Here is a 22,178-nt window from a genome sequence, read left to right as displayed (position 1 = left end):
AAATACCGTTATTTCACGGCTCCTTCGGATCATGGGGAATGTAATTTGGATTATTCCGAGTAATGATATTATTCAAGGAAATATTTAATTTTTGTCATATATATAATTTTTCCAAATGTTTAATAATATGCCTATAACGTCAATAGAAGGCTCCTGTTCAATTTTTTCTTGAAAAACATATATAATTTGACAGATTTCTATTGCAGTATTATCTAATTTCTTAAATTTTTTTTTTACTAAATTAACTTTAATTTGTCTATATATATTTATCACATAAAGTTTTATTTTTTAATAACTTTTATAAGATCTCAAAATGTATCACTTTAAAATTCATAAATTGACGTTAAAATACCAATAAATTCTTGCTATATCGTTGACAACAAATTGATGAGTTTATAACAATGTATTTGACTTTATCTACGTTAATGATGATATGTCATAATGATGAAACTAAGTGGAATAGCTTCCGGTGGCACAATTATCTTGTGACTCAGACTAAGAACGCGTTTTGTCATCGTTGACATAAATAACGAAACAGAAAATAAGATTGTCATTGTAAGATTTACGTCATCATTTAATATTCGACTGTTTAATTAATGAAAGTCGATAAAACTCGTTAGGATACATATTGGCGCCAGTAAGGTACTATTTCTTGCATATTATTCGCGAATGTGCATCAACGATGCACCGACAATTGTGACATCAAATAATATAATACACGTATAGGTACTTACTGATTTGATACTGCTCGACTATAGAAGATGATTTTCTCGTTACCTTAAAGCAGAAAATATAATAAATCATCAAATGTTATAAATCAAATCGAATGGAAAAGATCAAATCGAATGAAATGCTTTTTAATTATTATCAACATTTTAATGATAAATTTGCATTCTTCCATTTCTTCATGTACTTTATACCATGTTGTTCACGAGATAATGTCACGCGAAGAAAAACAAACGATTTTAATGACCGTCTCATGTTATCCAATAAAACAAGTGATTATTACAAATATTTTTACACGAAAAAGAAATGAAAAAAAAAGAGGGGCGAAGAGAGTCTTAACAACGAAGCACTTTTTTCGTAATACCTATGTGATTAACTGAAAAATACTGACATAAAAATGAAGAAGAGGATATTGATAAAAACGAGGCAAAATTATTCAATTTTCAAGTATGAACATGTTTCATTTCAGATACGTTCCCATTTTATTTCGTTTATTAGATACCATCTTGACAAAAAGCTCTTTATCTCTCTCTCTCTCTCTAAACATTTATTTTAATATCTATATTTTATACCAACTTTAATCACCATCATTCGTTATATTGGATAGGCTACGTTGGTTTTTTATAAAAATCCAAAATGCCTGCACTTATGAATTAGTATAGTAAATATGACATTTTATAATCTTTATATTATACAATCATGAGAAAGATCGAGTTTAAGATTTAAGCAACTGTGACGATTTTATCGCAAATAATATCAAATCCCCCAAAAATTTTCCATTGACTTGTCACACAAGTCGGGATCAAGATAACTTTTAATTTCCATTGTTACTACAGATCAAACATATTTCGAGTTAGTATCAGCAAAATTAAATGCTCACTTGTAAGAAAATTCTGATAATAAATCATTGCGCAATACGTTTTTAATACCTATAGCAATTCAACGCATGTATATTGCATAGATTAAATTTTTAAGAAACAAGCTACAAATCAAGATAGATTTTATGTTTTCTTAACAAACACGAATTATTGCTGTCTGCATAATCTCATCACATTAATTCACATATTAATTCGTATATTTTGTTTGGAGTAAAATAACGTTATAATGTCAATATTATTATCACAAGAAACATTCGTTTATCCATTAGATGTGCCATTTGTCCAAATTATCACCGTCAACATTGGGACGTACATAAATCATAGCGCAGATATCTGAGCAAATGTGTTACGACTTCTACGAAACCGGTTGTACGGTACCGCAAGAAATACTCGGTAAACACTCGGTTGATTTGCAAATTTCATCTGTTTGTTATCTCTTTACACAAAAGCGTTTAAATCTTATGATAAATATGCAACTTATTGCCAGAATTGTAGGACTGCCCTAATTTATTAAACAAATTATATTCTGTTATCTCCTTGGAAAGGAAAGCTTTTGTAAAAAGAATAAATATGAACAAATATCAAAGATTGTTTAACAGGACAATTAATCATGTACAATATATCATTATACATGTATAAAATATGTGATATAACCATATATACATTAGGTGAAATATAAAAATGTCTATTAGTTACCATTTAATTTAAAATGTTATGATTTATAAAAATTCCGCTAGACTTTTCTAAACGTGATAAATTCAATATCATAGTATATTTAGTGTCGCGTGGATATCATAGAAAGAAAATTCAAATGTATTAATGCAATGCATATACAATACAATACAACTTATGAAATATATCATGAAATCATTAAAAAGTAAAACAAACGTGTGCGCGCGCAAAGAAAAAGTAATGATCGAGTTAGAAATGTCAGTTAGGACATTTATTGAGCGGCTATAAAACTTCTATAAATTTAGTCATTCTAATTGCTGAAAAAGTATACATTCGAGATCTAGGATGAATAGGGTGATAATTGCTTGTGTCGAATGTACATCCAGATTATACAGTTGTTCTAGATCCGTGAGTCGAGTACAAAGCGAATTCTTTGTAGCCGAATATCCAGTTACCATTGCAGCGTACATTAGCTACAGCCCGAAGCGTGCCAAGAATTTTTTCTCACACTGTCGTTGATAGCGTGTACATCTGTAGCAGCGGCACGTTTTAACGCAATGTTTGCTAAATTCTGCGCAACGGGTAATTTTTCATGCGTATATTACCACCATTTTTTCCCATCTGAGAAAAATCCACTTCTCGCTGCTACTTCAGATTTTATTGATTTTATTGAGTTTATTATAGCGCAGAGTACAAAACACGCTCGCGCCATTAGCCTAATTCACTCGCGCTAGCTCGAGCGGATTTAAATCATACTGCGCTTCCGTGTACATATATTCTCATTTCCGTTACCTTTAGATTTATCGCCATATTTGCGTGTATACTCTGAAACCGTTCTCAGTGGCTATTGCAGAATAATCGGAGTTTATCAAAGTTTAGAGAACACATTTTCATCGTATTATTAATTTATTATTTATAATCGCAATTTGCATTTGCTACAATAATCTAGTCGATGTAAATATTTATACGACTTAATGCACGATATATAATAATATGCTAATTATAAATGTGATTTACTTTCATTTAAAATACTTTTAAATGTGTGTTAGAATCTAAACGAATCTATATATATAAATTAGAATTTCTCTCTCTCTCTCTCTCTCTCTCTCTCTCTCTCTATATATATATATATATATATATATGTACACACATACATTCATACATACATATATATACATATATAATATATATCTACTTTAATAGAGAAATTATAAAAAAATATCTGTATTATTTTATACACACACACACACACTAATTTACAATAAAATAATATAAATTTCTTTAAAAAGAAACAGTTGTTATTAGGTCTATTATTATTCAATTTTCTATTTTTATATTTTTTATAAGATTTTTGACAAAATGAAAGAATAAAATGAAATTTGGCGAAATTATCCTAGATCATTATTTAAGAGTCAACGGCATTCAATAAAGTGAAAGCCATTAAAAGCTGTTTACGAATATGATACGGCGCCTCATCACGTGGTTCGTGCTATCATGCTATTCTTTCTGCTTTTTGCTTAAACCCATTGCATACGAACAAGCAAATCGACACGTGTTCATCATGATACTAAATCTCGTGTCCCAAGATCTTTTTCTTATTTTTTTTCTTTCCTCTGTTTTCTTTAAATTTATGAAATCGGAATGATGATATTGATTATCGTTTATTGAGAATATAATTTATGTTACCGCAAAGCAATTTTTAATAAATATACGTCATAGTTTAATATCCTGGAAATATCTGATAAAATATTACATCGTAAAAATCTTCTTTTTCACAAAAAAATAATATTCCTAAAAAATAAGCTTGCCATTAATTGCAAATTATAATATTTGCAATATATATTTTACAATATAGCCTTATTAATACATGTGACACATATCATAGTCCCATGATAGAACTCATTGTCTATTTTGCTATATTTAATTGATTGTTGCCGCAAGCTAATAAAGAAATAAGATTTAATTTGCGGATTATTGATTCTTCAATTAATTAATGAAAAATATATATATGTATGTATACGAAAATTTGTAAATATTTTTGCTGAAAATTTAATTTTGCAATGTGTAACAAAGAGTTGTGTTCCCATTAATATTTGCAATATTAACGAGAACACAACTCTTTGTTAATTTTTTGTCAGACAAAAATAAAAATTTGCTGTTTTTGTCTTATTTAAAAGAAATAAATTTCGTATCTAAATTCTAAAAGATTAGAGACAAAATATTATGCATCGATTTATTAATCAGACCTCTGTAGCTGTGATAAAAATATATCCATTAACGTTTGCTAGAGGAAACATTTTCACGTGATATAGCAAAACGTGATCATTGATATTATCGACAAACATGTACTTACGTGAGTAATCTCGTTTGAAATGTAATCATCGTATATTATCATTATTTTTCTCGGTTATATATTAATACGCGCATTTTCTATTTGTGAAATTACATGAAATTACATGAAATAAAAGATTTAATTGTTGATTAATATTTAACATAATTAGAAATTAATAGATTTACAGTTGAAACTTTGTCGTATTGGCAATAAGAATCACAATATTCTTGTTATATTGTCTAACAAAATAGCAAAAAAAAAATAATAAAATTTACGTATTAGATTTTGTCTAATTTATACTTGCGTCATATTGTCATTAAATTGACAATGTGACGCGAGTGTAATTTAGTTAATTATGTCTATTTTTCATTATTATTTAATCTACATATACGATATGTCAGATTGATAATGTATGATCGTAAAAAATTGAATCCGGAAGTGTGTAGCTTATTCCATGGAAAAAAACGTCGCATGTGTTAATATTCGTTGAAACTACAAAAAATAATAATGGTTTAGAAGTTAAAAATAACCCATGAGTGATAAACGTCGCGCATATAGCGATAATCGTTCATTAAAAATTTAAAATGACTGCATTTATCGCACGAAATATGCAAATGTTTGCTGTAGTTGCGAAGATGCTATTTTGTTATACGTATAAAATTCCAGTGATTCTGAACGTGACTCACTCGCATATGATACGTAATAGCAGTATGACAGATATGGTTTTGCGATCTTATTCCCGATAATCGCGTGATTGACGACGAGTCGTGGCACTCTGTCTTTCCGAAGCATTACCGATGGTAAATTTCTTTCTAATTCTTAAATATCCAAAATATTTGACTGGAAACACGTTGACTGAGAGATCTCTGATATCGGTTCTTTATTTTTTTAGGCATATGATAATTGAGATAATAATTTGTGAGGTAATAATAATTTTAATAATAATTTAATACTAATTAATTTATATTCTAAAATAAGCGTCTGTAGAATTATTGTATAATTAAAGTGTTTAATGCGACATTTAATTGCCTTTTTTTACAAAAAAGTTTTAAGAGTGGAAATATAAATTAAATTTAAATTAGTTTTTTTACATTCTTATGAAAAATTGTTTTAACGTGTTTTGCATTAAATTTTTAGTTGAAGGTTAGTAAATTATCAATAAATCAATTTGGCTTGAAAATGAATATGCACTATATTCATTATTGTTTTTTAAACTCAACTACAAACATCAAACATTTAATCACACGTGCTTATTTGCGAATAGTATCTATAGATGTTGTAACATTATTAAAATGACGCAATTTTCTATGTTCGGTGCATTGGCACTTTACCTTGTGAATGATCATCGATTTCAAGTGCGCGACTATTAGACGTACTCGATGTAATGTCAGAAAACTGGCCACTGCTGCATTTCTTACGTTCCTTTGTACACGTTGTATCACATATCGATATTTTAGTCGTTATCTCAGCGCAACACGAATATGCTTACATTAAAACGGTTAATCATACATACACGCGCAGTTATCATGGAGGTCAAGTCGGCATTAAGTGTCATTCTTATCTATCTAAACAATTTTTTATGAATATGTGTCATATTCAGAAGTTATGCGTTTCGCGGGTTATTTCCATGTTCACATCCATTATTAGAATGCTAATGTTTTCATGACCATTGCAGTTTATATCATCAGAGCGATCAAGGAGCTTAGTATCAGGCTGCTTCTTGCAGCCTGATGAAACTGTAATGTTCACGAAATCTTGGTATTCTGATAATGGATTTGGACATGGAAATAATTCACGAAACACATAGCTCTTGTATAGAAAGTACATATGGAAGCCTCAAAAGCATTATGTGCTATATTTTTATGGAATTCTGCATACACTGCTGTATATCATAAATTATCATTACGTACCGGCTGATAAATTTTGCTTTCAGTGTTAATCGCAACATCTAAAAGATTTCATATATAATATAGTATAGTTTCCGATGTAAAACATTACTGTTTCTAATTGATGTTATAAGGATCTTTTTACCAATATTAATACATAATCTTTAATAATAATTAAATTAGTAAATGGTTTACATTATAAATTAATATTTATTAAATAGATTCATTATTATACTCCACTAGAAATGTAGAAATTGTTAGTGAAAAATTATGTTTCTAAAATCAGACGAAAATTTTCGTAGAATTTTATATAAAGTGTATACATTTTATGTTTGTATTAGATTAAAAATATATCAAGAATATTTGATTATAATTTATCTACGGGATTTTAGATAGAATAAGAGTTAAATTATCAAGAGACCTATCAATAATACTTAAAATATTTGAATCACTAAACTGACATGTTTATAACAGTTAAATAGAACAACGCTGTCATTAAAAAGTGAAATAGCAAACAAAACTAATACTAAATCAATATCGTATATTAATGAATAATATTATGGAACGTTTCTGTGTATATCATATTAGGTACGTGTTACTACATCATTATATGTGATATAATCTCATTTTTTCATATTTTGATATTACAATAAATTTTAATTTTTTTATATTGATACGATGTAATTACGTTTTTTCTGGTTTTTTTTTCCAATTTATTACTAACGCAAGAAACGCTATTTATTTTTTAGCATTCTTTATTTCTTTATGCTGTTATTTATAATATGGGCATGTAATCTCACGGAAAAAGATGACTAATGTCTGTTTCCACTATGTAATTAATTTTAACCTCGGTTCAACTGACTAATTCTTAGGATTAGAAAAAGTAAAGTTAAAATTAAATTAAAATTAATGTACATTGATGGTAAATTGCATTGATTATTGAAATATTTATACATATACATATGTCTATATATATATATATATATAATATATATATGTCTGTATGTTTTAATTACGGATTTCCTAAAATTCAAACAAATGGGATTGGTGGATTTTGTACCGATGTTTCAGTAACGAGTTTGCACAGTTAGCGAAGTAAATTTAGCATTAGTAACCGGTTTGTAAACCAAGTTTCTCCGCACACTTCATGGAATATAAACTCAACTTGACTAGAGTTGACTATATTAGACTACCACCAAACTTGGTAATCCGCGATCGAACCATTGACACGATGTAGATATATATATATATATATATATATATATATATATTGGTGTTAAATCGATTGTTGTGTGTGTCGCATTCCGATTGAGATTTTGCCTACTGAATTTATATTGTAAATAAACTATATACATATGAAAATTTTATTTATAACATTCTGTCTTTATTAAATAATATTTTTTTTATTGTGTATTTACGCTTTATGTTATTTTTATAAACTGAAAACTATTGAAAAAATAATTTAAATCTTTTCATATAAGTACTATAAATATTCAAAATGATTTATGTAAAGTATCATTGCGATTTAATTACGAAGATTTTGAAGAAATAAATATTTTATTTATTTACTAAACAATTAATCTCTGCGTCGCAGAGTATAGCTTTACATAAATCATCTTGAATACCTCAAGTATTAAAAATAAAAAGATTAAGATTTTTTGTTATTTTATAATATCTTTCTACAGATTTCCATTAGAACACAAATAAAAAATAATATTTCTTATTTTGAAATAATTTTTAATCCATGTTCTAAATAGATGTCGCTAAATTTTTTATATTACATTTAAGTGCGATCTAAAATAATTGTAACTTTTTCATTATTTTGAAGATATGTGTACAAGTACATCTTTAATTTTAAAACAAAAGAAGGACAAAAGACGTTTTCAATCGTTGCATTTCAGAGTGCGACTCGCCCGGTTGAAATCGTTGAAAATTTCGCTTCGGGCATTTTTCCGCATTACAGTTCTTTCAGTGGTAAATCGCTTGGATTGATAAAAATGGAGCGTATGTAATAGCCGCTCTCTCTTCGCGCGCTATCTTTGCGAATGTAAAAGGGAATGTACAAGGCATGTATAAAGAAAGCAGAATGAAATTGTGAGCGTGATATGTTTCTGTCAGTAACAACGATTATGTCGATATAAGAATAAGAAGATATAACCGCGATGCTATTTGCCATCTTATTCTTTTACCATTTATATTGGAATTTCAACAGTTGCAATGCAATGCAATTGATGAAAATAACAAAACTTCTTTCTCTTGAAAACACCTTTTTCTTTTTCTTATTTAAGATAATTTATCTTTAATTATAGTGAAGAAAACATCTTACAAAACTTAGATAGTCTATTTGACCTTTTTCACACTGTCTGTGATTATTCAAAATTTGCATACTACATCTCTAAAGATGTTTTGATTATGTTAATTTGATTATGTTAATTTGATCGTTGTACTTAAATATTCCGCCTCTATAAATAGATAGATACGAATCATCTTAATTTCTGAGGCAAAAAATGTTATAGGTGTAAATAGATGTAAATTTATTTTTCTGTTTACAGAAAAATTATAAATTGTTATACTTTATGTTTTTTCCCATTATTGTAATTTTAATAAATTTTTTCAATGTTTGTCGTAACAAAAAAAAACATTAAACAATGTTTAGACTCATGAATAGAAAATATAGAACGTAAACTTCATGGGAAGAAACAAAAATTTAAAATGTTTGATAAATAAAAATTGAAGAATTTTAGTGTTGATATATATGCACATTGTCCATATTCCTGTTAAAGCATCACAATTATTAAAGTTTGTAGCTTTGAACACTCGTCACGTGTGACATTACAACATAAATTAACAAGTTTCTGACGGAGCACGTAAGTTTAGAGTTTAATCCGCAAAGCATTTAAATGAAAATTCGCGTTACTCGTGATTATTAATCACCATCATTCTATCAATTATTAAATTGTATTGTAAAAAATGTAAATATTTGAAATGTTATTTTTAACGAATATATAATTTAAATTTAAAAAAACAAAGAATTGAATGAATATAATTAAAGATAAAATGCATCATATATATTTATTATTTATCACGTTACAATTATTTGCATTAAATAATTGTAATAACTAATTAGTACATAATACATATCTATTTGCATTAGATGCTATATTATGGTTATTAGATAATTTCTATTTTCGATATTAATTTGAAACTGATAAATTATACTATTGAATTATCGTAATTTTAACACAATTAATTCCGAGATTAACTCTATTCTAATGTTATAATAAATATCTATCGGGGGGATAGAATGAAAGTAATTTAGGAAAATTTTTCATTGCAATTGTATGTACTAATGATATATCTATTATATACTAATAATGATTTTATATAATTATTCGTAATTTTTAACTCTACGGAAAACAAGTCCAACAATACTTAACTAACAAATCAGCGTAACATTTATAGAATAATGTGGCTTTTGTTACAAGAATATAATAATTAAAATAACCGGATGTTATTACAGCGGCATACACATACGTGTTTCCGCGAAGTATCAACAAGCGTTGGTTTTTCCAAATTACATCTTTGCAGAGATCATTCGAGGATAAGCGGATAAATTGTCGCAAAGTACAAAGTGTTTATAGCTTACGTTATATAAATCTTTCCTTCATCTCGCCGATAATGTATTCCGATCCATTGATTAGCATGATCAGCATTGCAAGTTTCTTAGAACGATGCACAATTATAAGTGCGATAACCACAGTTTTCCACGGATATTTTATTGTCGTTGTACCTCGCGCTACTTCCCGCGTGGCGATGTTACATGAGTCACACGCCGTGATTGACGTGTTCATGAAAGTCAATCGGTCGTATAGTATCTGTGCCGTACGGCGAACATATTGTATATCGTTGAATAACGGAACATGAGAGAAGTATTGTGCCAGACTTTCAACTAACATGAAGTGTTCTCTATTCGACAGAACTACCTGACGATTTACATTTCGTCCGAACGGAGAATCGATTGCCGTTTCGGTTCGCTGACGTGTGTACGCTCCATCCGTTTGCACCCTGATTTCATAACAAAAAAAAGCTAGCTGTTATAGAATGCTTCACATTCGTTGATGAATATTTTGCGCATAGTCATGAAATTTTCTTTGAAATATCTCGTAAACTGCATAACTTGCTATAAAAATATATATATTATTGCAACGTTTCGCAATCTACAATAAAATGAGAACGTTTATGCATGTCCTTCTTTCGTAGCAACATCTCTTACAAATTCGTGTAGATTTATATATTGTTGTCCTATTTCGAAGCTAGAGCGTTCAAGATTTATAGAGAAATCTTTCCTTAATGTTAAAAAGAATATTGTACATATATAAATCATAAATTTTATATCTGTGTATATAACGATAATATTTCTAAAAGTCTTATATTAAGTATATTAAATTCCATTTGTTAAATTTTTCAATAACTGTAATTTTATTCTGATTCGTCCTCGCAGTACGAAATATTGTCAGTAAAAGCGGCAAAAGGTAATTTTTCTTCTTGTATGAAGGAAGGTTGGAATTTACAAAAACGGAATGGAATTGTACTGACATGTGAGATATACATGTATACGTAATAGAAGAATTCATATGTGTCCAAAAATAGAAGACCTTTCTATTCATCGCCCAAATGAAGACTTATCTATTTAGCTTGGCTTGCAACCCCTGGGCCTGTCGTTAATTTTAGGTGGGCAGATGTTTTGCACGCGACAGGTAACTTGCAGCAAGTAATTTGTCCACTTGACTCGTCTCCATACCGAGTTTGCATTACCTAACCATTACAGTTTCAAATAATGTATTCTCTCGACAGAAACTTGTCAAGGGTATATATATCTGACCGTGTGCGAATGAGACAATGTATATTAACGTGGCTGCATATGTCATAGTTATATACCGTAAGATTTGTCAAAATTGCAACACACTTACTCGAGTACAAACGTGTGTGTTGCTCGTCGGTTTTTGCATAATTCCCTAAAAATTTATTATTACCGTTTTACAAATTTATTATTTACTCATCTTGATTGTCAAGTCATACCATCAAGACATCTACCATCGTATTTTAGCATATTTTTCACACTAATACAACTCAAGGATAACTTGTCAGTGGATTAATTACAAAGTTTTGGAATTAACAAAGTTTCTAACACTACTGTTCCGATCAACGAACTAGCTTGCGAACCAGCACGTTGGAAAACTCCTCTTTTGCTTTTAGCTCATAGAAAAAAGTTTTGCTTTTTGCGATCTACGCGAGGTATAAGATGACAGCATTAATAAAAAATTAAACAAAGTTTTACGTTCAGGACATTATTTTATAGATTTATTAGAAATTAAAAAATGCCTATTACGAAGTTGGATCTTCGTTGTTTTAAATAATTCAATCTTGAAAGTACATATATATATAGTGTATATTAATATAATTCAAGATTGAATTATTTAAAGCAATGAAGATCCAGCTTCGACCGTAATAGGCATTTTTCAATTTCTAGTATTGATTGTGTTTCTCACATATACGGTCTAAAATAAAGATTCTTAATATTGTTTATATTATGTCGCCTGAAAGAAAGACGTTGTTTCCTTATTATACCGATTATTGCGAAGAATATTGCTAAGGCCTCGGTGATCTAATGGGTTAGGATGCTCGTATGGAATACAATAGATCCGGGTTCAAGTCCTGGCCGAGCTAATATTTTTCACAATAAATTTATTAACAGTTTCAACATATTAACATCTTTATAATATGATGCTTGATGATAGCATTAAATTATTAAATTGCTTGTCAATTTAATTCGCGGTTACTAAAGTAGTTTTAATTGAGTTTATAGTTCGGAAAAACAATTCGCAGTTTGAAAAGACTACAATATGGTATATATGCAAGTACATATATAGTATATATTAGTAATTCAAGATTGAATTATTTAAAGCAATGAAGATCCAGCTTCGACTGTAATAGGCATTTTTTAATTTCTAGTATTGATTGTGTTTCTCACATATGAAGTCTAAATTCTAAAATATTCTTAATATTGTTTATACATTTATATTTCGTTCAAATAAATTTGCCTTTAAATTTTGTTGAATTATTTCGAATGAGAGAGAGAGAGAGAGAGAGAGAGAGAGAGAGAGAGAGAGAGCGCATCATCTTTAGTATCATTCAAGACTAAATTGCAGAAATATTTTGAGTTGCAACATTTTATATAAAAAAAAATATGTAATTAGTCTTGAATAATGCTAAAAATGATTTTTTTCTCTTTCCCTTTCTCTCTCTCTTTTTTTTATTTGAAATATCAATAAAAATTTATACTCTTTTACCACTAGATTTAAATGATCAATATTGAATTAAAAATAGTCTTTAATTATTCATATAATAACATTTTGCGAAATCTCAATTTTTTTTATATCAATGTTTAAGTGAAATGATTAAATATCAATAAAGAATATACAAAACAAAGACGAAATATTTCCTGTAATTTATTGTTTTTTGATACAGTACGGACTAAAATAAGTCATCGTTATTAATTTGTTGTGATAACAAGTTTATAACTTATTTTAAGATAAGTAATTCTTTTGGATAAGTAAGTCTTTCAGGCTTCAGTCAGGAAATTTTGTCAAAAAATGAAAATACCAGAAAAAATCGAGAAATATTTTTTTCTGTTTTGCAAATAATCTTGACAATGGAACTTAAGACTGCATGGTAGTTGCAATTTTTGTATTTTCTCTTTCAACATTTTCTTTTAACAACTGATTTGAAAAAATTAGCTATAAATATTCGTATATATTAGTGCACATTTAGTATATTACATTGTGTTGCGTGATGTATGTTTCGTTGAGCATGATAATTGTCCTAATCGCTGCAGTTCTTCCTGTCTGTATATCCGTTGACAATTCTGTGAAAAATGGATGATCGTACGAAATATGATAAAATTGTTTATCACGTGAAGTTTATCGTCAATTGAGGCATTAATTTTGTTATCGTATGTCAATTTTGTATGTGCATTGTGATAGATAATTAATGGACAATCAGTAAGTAATTAATAAACATTTGTACTGTTTCTATATTTATTACTTTCCAGTTCATAATATACAATAATATGATCTATATTCATAATTAAACTAAATATAATGATGCTGTATTATCAATTTTATTAACTAAACTAAAGATACATGTTAAATATTTGTATTAAACATAATATGTAAAAAAAAAAGAGTAAAAGTTTTAGTTATATCTTTAGTGTTATGTGTGCATGATGTTAATATACAGAAGTTATTTATCTAACAAAGTTTTAAAGTTTACGAAATCTTTAATTATATTATAAAAGCATATTTTATATGTCGCATTGCAAAGTAATGAACGACTAACAACTGAGCATAACAATCTGAAGCAATTCTTATTTTTTTAATTGTAGACGTAATTTAAGAAAAATTTATATTATATTACAAACTATTTTACTTGAATATTGTGTCAAAAAAGGATGACACTTCGAAAAATTACAAAATATATATTATCAAAAATCAATATTATATCATCATAAGTAACTATATGTGTGTGCATGCGTGCGTGCGTGCGTGCGTGCGTGCGTGCGTGCGTGCGTGCGTGCATGTGTACACACACATTCTATATTTATTGAATCAATATCATTGATATGTTCTTTTATTAGGGTTTTAAATTGCGCAGAGAACCGCTGCGCGTTTTGTTTATATTTAAGAGGTCGCGCGCCAGCTGAAATGTTGCAACCCCTCACTTCAGCAAGCACCTGACTCACTCTCGCATACAGCGGTTCTCCGCGTATGTCCTGTGATCGTGCTGAAACGTTCGAACTTTAGTTTTTATGTACACAATACTCAAAATTTTTTATCCGATAAGGAACTTCATTATTTCTACTATCTTCTATGTAATATCGAGAGATGACACTGAATTAGCATTATTTCTACTTGATATTGATCAGTTATTTAAATGGAGACATCCAATTAACATGTGAAGCTGTGCAAGATCAAATCTTGTCATCCAAGTCTTGTAATTCCATTGATACCCATCTTGTGCAAATGGAATTTAGCGTGATCCCAACTGCTACATAAATTTTTAAACTATTATTTAAATATTATTATTTTGTTTCAACTATTCCTATTTACAGTTGATATTTTTTCAACTATCACATACTTTTTATCTTATCTTTATCTAAATTTTATTTTAAGAAAACTTTAATCTCTGAACTATAATTGGGACATAATTGGAAGAACAATTAATATTGAAGATCTAGAAAAATATAATTTATATTATCAAACTTTTGTCATTGAATCCCTCTGATTTCGATGAAACTTTGTAAAAAGCTTCATTTTGCAGGTTAAAATGGAAGTCCTTCGAAAGGATTTTTGGCGACTGCTACAAAAAAGCTATTTTTTTAAATAAAATAATAAAATACACGTTGTGTTTATATTAATGATGAAATTATCAATTTTATTGTATAAACTAAAGGGAATACGATTTTCCAGGCAAAGCCAAGTTTATCCCACTTCCCTCCTGCCAAGGGACATACGATTTTTCACGCGAAGCGACTCCCACCCCACCTTTGCCCTCCTACTTAGGGGTGCACGATTTCCACGCAAAGCGACTCCCGCTCCACCTCCCACCCTGCTTAGGGGCGCACGACTTCCATGCGAAGCGACTCTCACTCCACCTCCTCCCCTGCTTAGGAGCGCACGACTTCCACGCGAATATTTATTCATTTTACTACTTTATCTAAAAAAATAGCTTTTTTTAAGAATCGCTAAAAATCCCTTTAAAGGCTTTCATTTTGACTTAAAATGAAGCGAAGCAACTTTTGCAAAGTTTTATCGAAATCGGAGGGATTCGGTTTTCGGAAATTTATCCGAAAAATGCATATTTATCGAAGAATCTGTAGTTGAAATAGTATCCGAATATCTTTTTAGTAACTAACATCGACGTTACGGTTTTCCATTGTGACTCTATCAAAACTCTCGCGCGTGTTTTACTGAAACGGAACGAGGGCCCTCTGGGAGCGAAATGCACGAACCTTTATCAGATCGCAAAAGACGATGGAAGGAAGACGAGGGTGGAACGAAGCGAAGGAGCTTTTGTAACTACCTTTACCCGGTTCGAACAGCTACTAGCAGCGACGGCGCAATTGAGCGAAATTGCGCACGTAGGACGCGAGAGACGGGAAACTTTACAATGCAAATCTAGCTGCCATGACCTGGACTGTTCTCCGTGTCGCTCGTAGCGGTAGTTGCTGATGACGGTAGAGGAAGCATTCTCCCATTACTCCAGCAAAAACTCGAGGGTCGCGTCTGCCGTATTACAAGATCTCCCCAATTCGCATTAGGGATTTTTTGACAGCGTCAGATGCTGCGTTTTTTGCGCCGGATTATTGCGGAAAGTTTTGCGAGAAGATACCACTTCGACTACTCTTGCTTTTTTCCTTTTCTCTTCTCTTTCTATAACATATCTCCGGTCTGACATGCAGCTGCGTCCGAAAAAAACATCTAGACGGACGCGGTTATTAAAAGACAGTTTACTTCTGCGTGTGAGCATGTTTAAGTCTCCATTTGAACGTGGACCTCGCTGACGGCAACAACTATTTTTATCATCTAGCAAAACGGTCTCGCAATGCGAAAATAAGTAACATATCTATCTTAAGCGACATGAAACATGATTGAATCATAGTACTTAAAAGCAAGGTCGGTACATTTATCAAAGGTCGGCTTTTGTTCCGTGCATTGCACAATCGCACTATTTTCAAGAGATCTTTGCATTGTTTTTACTTATTTGCCTAACAATTATTGTACTTATAAGTAAATTTATGCCAATAAGAACCCATTCTGTGTCTACAAATAACGTTATTTAATCACAACCTTTCAAGTTTGTTCGTCTATGTAATGTGTATATCACGATATTGCCTATGTGTAATGTGTGTGTGTCTGTACATATAGCATGCAAAATAACAAAGCTATGTAAATGTGCGTTGAAAATAGCTTCAATAGCAAAAGATTATTCTTCCTTTCCGCCTTTGATGATGTTTTATAATAGTTTTATAAGGAATTATGTAAGTTTTTCTTATTGACGTCGCTTTAGATCAATGGATACATTGCTCGAACCGTCTTTATGTTGCTCGGGTATCCTTGATAAAAATGTACGATCTTGATACGAATAATCACAGCATTTTCAAATACAGCCATAGTCTGATCGCGTTTCTGATGCTAAATGGGTAATATCCGAGCGTTTCCTTGAATGAATTCATATCCAGCAATCGAACAGATTTGCAATTATAATGAAACTCATACATTTCGGTTCTCAGCTAGTGAATTATAATGTAAAATATAATGGCATTGATATGATAGTAAAAATGTGCAGTTCTTATGTATACATATATATTTAGTAATGGGAAAAATATTAAATATATGGATTATCTTTAAACATGTTTTTAAAATGTGTTGACCTATGAAATGTATTGATTGAATGCAGAAATGTCGTCTACTTATCTGTGTAGTGTTGTATGAATTTTTAAATTATCATTTTTAAACTATGTTTTATTTATTATGATAGATAAAGATGTATACTGAGAATTTGTCAGTTGTGAACTTTTAAGAATTTTACACGATGCTTTTAAATAATTATCGCGATCTCAAGTTTACATAAAAAGTGTTGCAAAGTAATAGCGTATATTACGTATTGCTCGTGACGGCAAACATAGTTGCGTAAGGAACTGCTAACTACTGCTAATCTAAACTACTGCTAGTAACATTACTAAGCAGAAACTAATATGTCTCGAATGGCTATTCTTGGTACGTATGTTTGCTTCAACTGGAAATTGTAAAAAAATTCATACAAAATTATTATCTATGCCCCAAGACCCGCTTTGACAGAATATGGCCCTCTTCACTTATTTGCATTGAATCTTTTTCCTTGATTTATTTTTAATATTATTTATTTATGTTGCCTGAAAAATGCTTTTCCCACGTATATTGATTACCGTGATTAATATCACCTTAATAGTCGAATTGATAAAACGCCCTCACGGATATTTTTCTCAATAAATTCTTTACACGGTGTTTTAAAGATACTCATTAGTATTAGTAATATTAAATTGCTTGTCAATTTAATTTCTGATATTAGGTACTTTAACTTCAGTCTAGGACTGTCTTTCAAGATCGATAAATAATCGACGCACATGTTGCTTGAATTGGAAATTGTAACAAAATTTACACACAGAATATGAATCTTTACTCAATTTATATTGAACCCATTTCGGTCTATTTTTACTTAATATTGCTTGTGAATTGTTATCGAATAACAATTTAGAATTTAAATTTTTAGAGAATCATCTATATCATAACAGTTCGTAAGCTTAATATTTAGAATTTTTATCAACGAAACTTTTATTATTTTTATCAGAACACGTAGTAAATGTCCTTCTCGCTCTTTTTTTCTCGCTCGCGATTCACAAGAAGGATAAAGAGCATAATAAAATTAATAGCATCCTATCAAAGTTATTATATCGCTAAGTACTATTATTAAGAATTCTTTGCAAGACTTTTAGACTTTGAACTAATTCGAATAAGATGGTTTGAATGATTCAAAAAAGGAGTTTAGTTTTGTTATTTCTACTGTTACCTAATGTTTCTATTATTTCTGCTGTTATCTTATGTTCTAACGTCAAACACTCGCTTAATATTGTAAGTTTTTCCACAAATACAAAATTACAAGTTTTATCTTTTGTTTTTTACGCGAAAACTTGCTGTCGGGAAGTTTGTAATGTTACAGTCAAGTGCAATTTCGTAAGCTATTACTCATTTGAATTAAGGTATCGAATTTTGTCTTAAATGATGTTAGATTTCTCAAAATCCCTATAGGATGAAGTCGCGGAACACATGATAAAATTTCCATTAATTTATATAAAACCCGTTTTTATTGAACATTATAAAATTTACATTACCTGTATGTGTAATGTCACATATTTGATGATATGGAATAGAATATCTGCATTATCCACATTCTGGATATTTTTTGTGTTGTTTGCCAAGGTCGTACGTTTTCCTTTCACTTCACCTGATAATATTATTATTGCGTAAGCATTATTTTGTACAACATCATATTATTTTATTTTACGATGATGATAAATTTCTCGGGTAATTCAGCAGCACTTATGGGCACGCAGATGCTAGCTTCACGATTGACTGTCTGGCGTAAAATTACGAAGGGCTCCTACGTTCTCCGGCCAAGTGAATTTGATAGATTTCCTGATCGAGATAGAGGATAAGACGTCGTGGAAAATATATGGTCGTCAATCAATCACCATACGACATTCATGAGTTCATTCACAGCACTCCGTACATTTCGTACATTTCGTTTCGCAGATCAGCTGAATCCGATTTCGAAGTGAATTTGCAGTCCATGCGACGTGGTCAGCCGCCGACGTAATACTGGGAAGTCCACGCAGTACGGCTGCTACATTTAAAAAGTATCAGTCAGTTGCTATCGTGACTAGCGCGCGTCCATTGATGACGTCGAATGCAGAACAGCTGATTGATAGATTAACAATATCGAATATTGAATTATATATATATAACACATAACTTTATTTTTAGTAACTGTATTACGATAAATACTTATCAGTCACGTGTTATCATTTTTATAGACCGCACACATCTATAATGATTTTGAGAGATTGATGACATTTTATGATTTATTTTTCTCAAAATATAATAACAAAATTATCATCTTTTACCATATTAATTTATGAAATTAATATATTAATATATTTTTGTATATATTTTAATATTCAAACTTTTAATTGTTAACATAAAAGGGCTAATAAGAGTGCAGCACAGATTACGATGTGCGGAATTATGTAAAAATCTTTATTGTATTATAAGGGTAAGATGACATCTTTAAATTTTTTCAATTGGACATTTTTACTCACTTTGGAGTCCTCCTTAGCAATAAAATTGTGACTAGAGCAAATTGGTTCGTCAAAGTTCATATAATTTATCTTAAGTTTATTGTTGATATTATTATTGATTTATTTAGTTGCGCTGACTTTACTCGTCGTACAGTTGTAACGAATTATCAAAATAATAGGCCTGTTCTTTTTGGCTGAACTTTTGCACCCGTTTATTTTTCTTCTTCTTCTTTCTTCCTGAAGAGAAAAGGAAGAAAAATGAACTAAAAGGAACAGGCCTAATGATACACGCCTGTGATCATTCTGTACCTATCTCGAAAAAAGATTTATTTTTACGATCGAATAGTGATAATTATTAGAAATTATTCGGAGAATAGTTTTCTTTCGATGGATTATACCGTACAGAAACAGAAATAACCTATAAATACATTGCGGAATTAAAATAGTTTTGATCGTCAATAGTGAATTCTCATAAGTTATGGCTATTTATCAAATTTTTTTGTCTCATTGTATATGAACTCGTTGATGTGAATTGCAGAACTTTATTTTTTGCGTTTGCTAAATCGGTGAACGCATCTTCGGGTAGACTGCACATTCGTATATTCTATTCAGAACCGGTTTTAAGATCGCCTTTAGTCATTTTTTTAGCATATATTCTATCTTTCACATGAATATTAACGACAGTTATTTATTCTCGATCAAAAATTATTTAAGTAATATTTGATTTATTCCAATCAGTTACAACTTTTAATTGAAAAATAAATAATTCATGTGTATTTATTATTTTATTTTATCTATTTTTGTGTAGTGTACCTATTTAAAACCTAAAATAATAAATATTAAATTACATCTCTAAGAAAGATCTAATTTCCTTTTTTTTATAAAAAATTATTTAGCATACATATAGGTAAAAATAAACTCATAACTGATCGTGAATAGAATTTTACAGAAAAGACTATCGTATAATCTTTAATTAATGATACTGACACACATAGTTATGGCGTAAACGAACGGCAAAACGAATTGCATCAATTTGACGCAATGCGTTTAAGCAAATCGCACGTGATTAGCACGTGATTCTAATTGATAATTCATTATCAGTGGTAGAAAGAGAACGAAAACATGATAAATTAACAAAAATTGAGCGAATAAAAAGCACGCAATCGCTTACATTTGTACATACGCGAATGACACGAGTAGATACAAGTGCCTACAAATATGTTTCAGACTTTACTTATCAAATAACATATATCATTTTGCATTTACTTGTATCACTTGCATGTATACATATACAAGCTAATTACTTACATAATCTCGTTAAATCTTCACTAATTCATCACTATCTCTCAGTTTATCTCTGATAAGAAATTCGTAATCGTAACTGTCATGTGCTACAAAAAATAATTTCGGCTATCAAGTATCATCATTATATTATTATTATTATCTATATTTTTTATATTTACAATCTTTCTGTTTGTATTTTTTCTCTTCTAAATTGTATATATTTTACGTAGAAAAAAGCATTTAAATGCAAAAGAATCGGAATAAAAATGAAAAGTATTCAATTAATTATTCATTTCGTTAATTTTTTATTTATTTATGTTTCTTTATTCGAGACATTGTTTTTTTATCCAAGAACGAAATGTCAAATTGTTTAGTTCGGCTTCTTCTCGCTTGAAAATTCTTGGGATATGGCCAATACTTAAAAATGTGGAATTATTGTATCCTGACTGGAGAAAAATGTGAAGGATTCAGAGCACTTGCACCGCAAATGACGCGCAAACGCGCCTCAAGGACTGCATTGTTCGCGAAACCTAAAACGCGCGTCTGAAGTAGAAAGTAACTTGCGTCTCAGCACCCCCAACTGTGCCGAGTTATATAGTATACTTATATGTATAGTAATGAAGATTGATACGAGTTAGGAAGCGCTTGGCGAGCGAAATGGAGCATTCCTGTGTGAATTCAGCCAATTTCATTATTTTTTGTCTCATTCACGGTTTCTCCTTTTTGGCATCGCAATTTTCGAGATGATTGACATATGTATCCCGTGATATACGTACCGATGCTGTTGACGCTCAGTTTTACGAGATTTATTTAACATAGAAAATCTGTTGTTGCAACAATGTACAGAATGCTCAGCACTGGTAACCGGATTATTTAATTAACGTGCGCATTTAGTAGCGCGCGAAATTTCGCGAGCGAAGTAGCGGATGCGAACAGACTCTCAATCACATAATCCACTTTCAGCGAAAGTTATATTTCCATAATGTAATTGTAGAATTATGGAGATTGGATTTGGCAAGTTGCAAATCACCCTTGCGTAACGAATATTAGCTCCGTGATAAAGTTTACATATTATTCGTTGCAGTATCAATGAAACATTTGCTCCAGGATGGATATTTGTTATAGATATAGATAATTGATGGTTTATTATCAAATTTGAAAACCATTTAAATTTACATGTTACGTAAAGAAAACATAAATAACGTATAGATTAGATATGGTTATTCTTAGTTTCATACGTACATATAACGTATAGATAACCTACATGGTATGTTTTACTTTTCAGTGTAAAAGAACAGAAGATTTTTCTTATGATTGTACGAGCACTTTACTCAACGTGTTACACGCATCAAAATAGCAGTATACACTTACGCAAGTAGCATTGAGCCTGTAGTTTATTTGTCGTTACATCCCACCGTGATTGCACCAATTCGAGCTTTGCGTCG

General features: G+C 30.0%; 1 protein-coding gene across 2 annotated transcripts in view; it reads right to left on the bottom strand.

Moving 5' to 3' along the window:
* Window positions 1–18,961, bottom strand: part of LOC108767065 (sodium-coupled monocarboxylate transporter 1) — a 30,262-nt gene extending 11,301 nt beyond the window's left edge. Inside the window, exons 1-2 of one of the 2 annotated variants that reach the window (XM_018516734.1) lie at window positions 18,484–18,961; window positions 735–777 (exon numbers count right to left, since the gene is read on the bottom strand). The gene's annotated coding sequence lies outside the window, so the exon portion shown is untranslated. The remainder of the gene's footprint in view (window positions 1–734; window positions 778–18,483) is intronic. The other variant, XM_018516736.1, reaches the window with a different exon arrangement.
* Window positions 18,962–22,178: the final 3,217 nt, after the last annotated feature.

This window comes from Trachymyrmex cornetzi, unplaced genomic scaffold (assembly GCF_001594075.2).
Source record: "Trachymyrmex cornetzi isolate Tcor2-1 unplaced genomic scaffold, Tcor1.1 scaffold646, whole genome shotgun sequence".
Lineage (NCBI taxonomy): Eukaryota > Metazoa > Arthropoda > Insecta > Hymenoptera > Formicidae > Trachymyrmex > Trachymyrmex cornetzi.
Note: the sequence above shows the minus strand (reverse complement) of the source record. Positions and strands in the feature narration are given on the sequence as shown.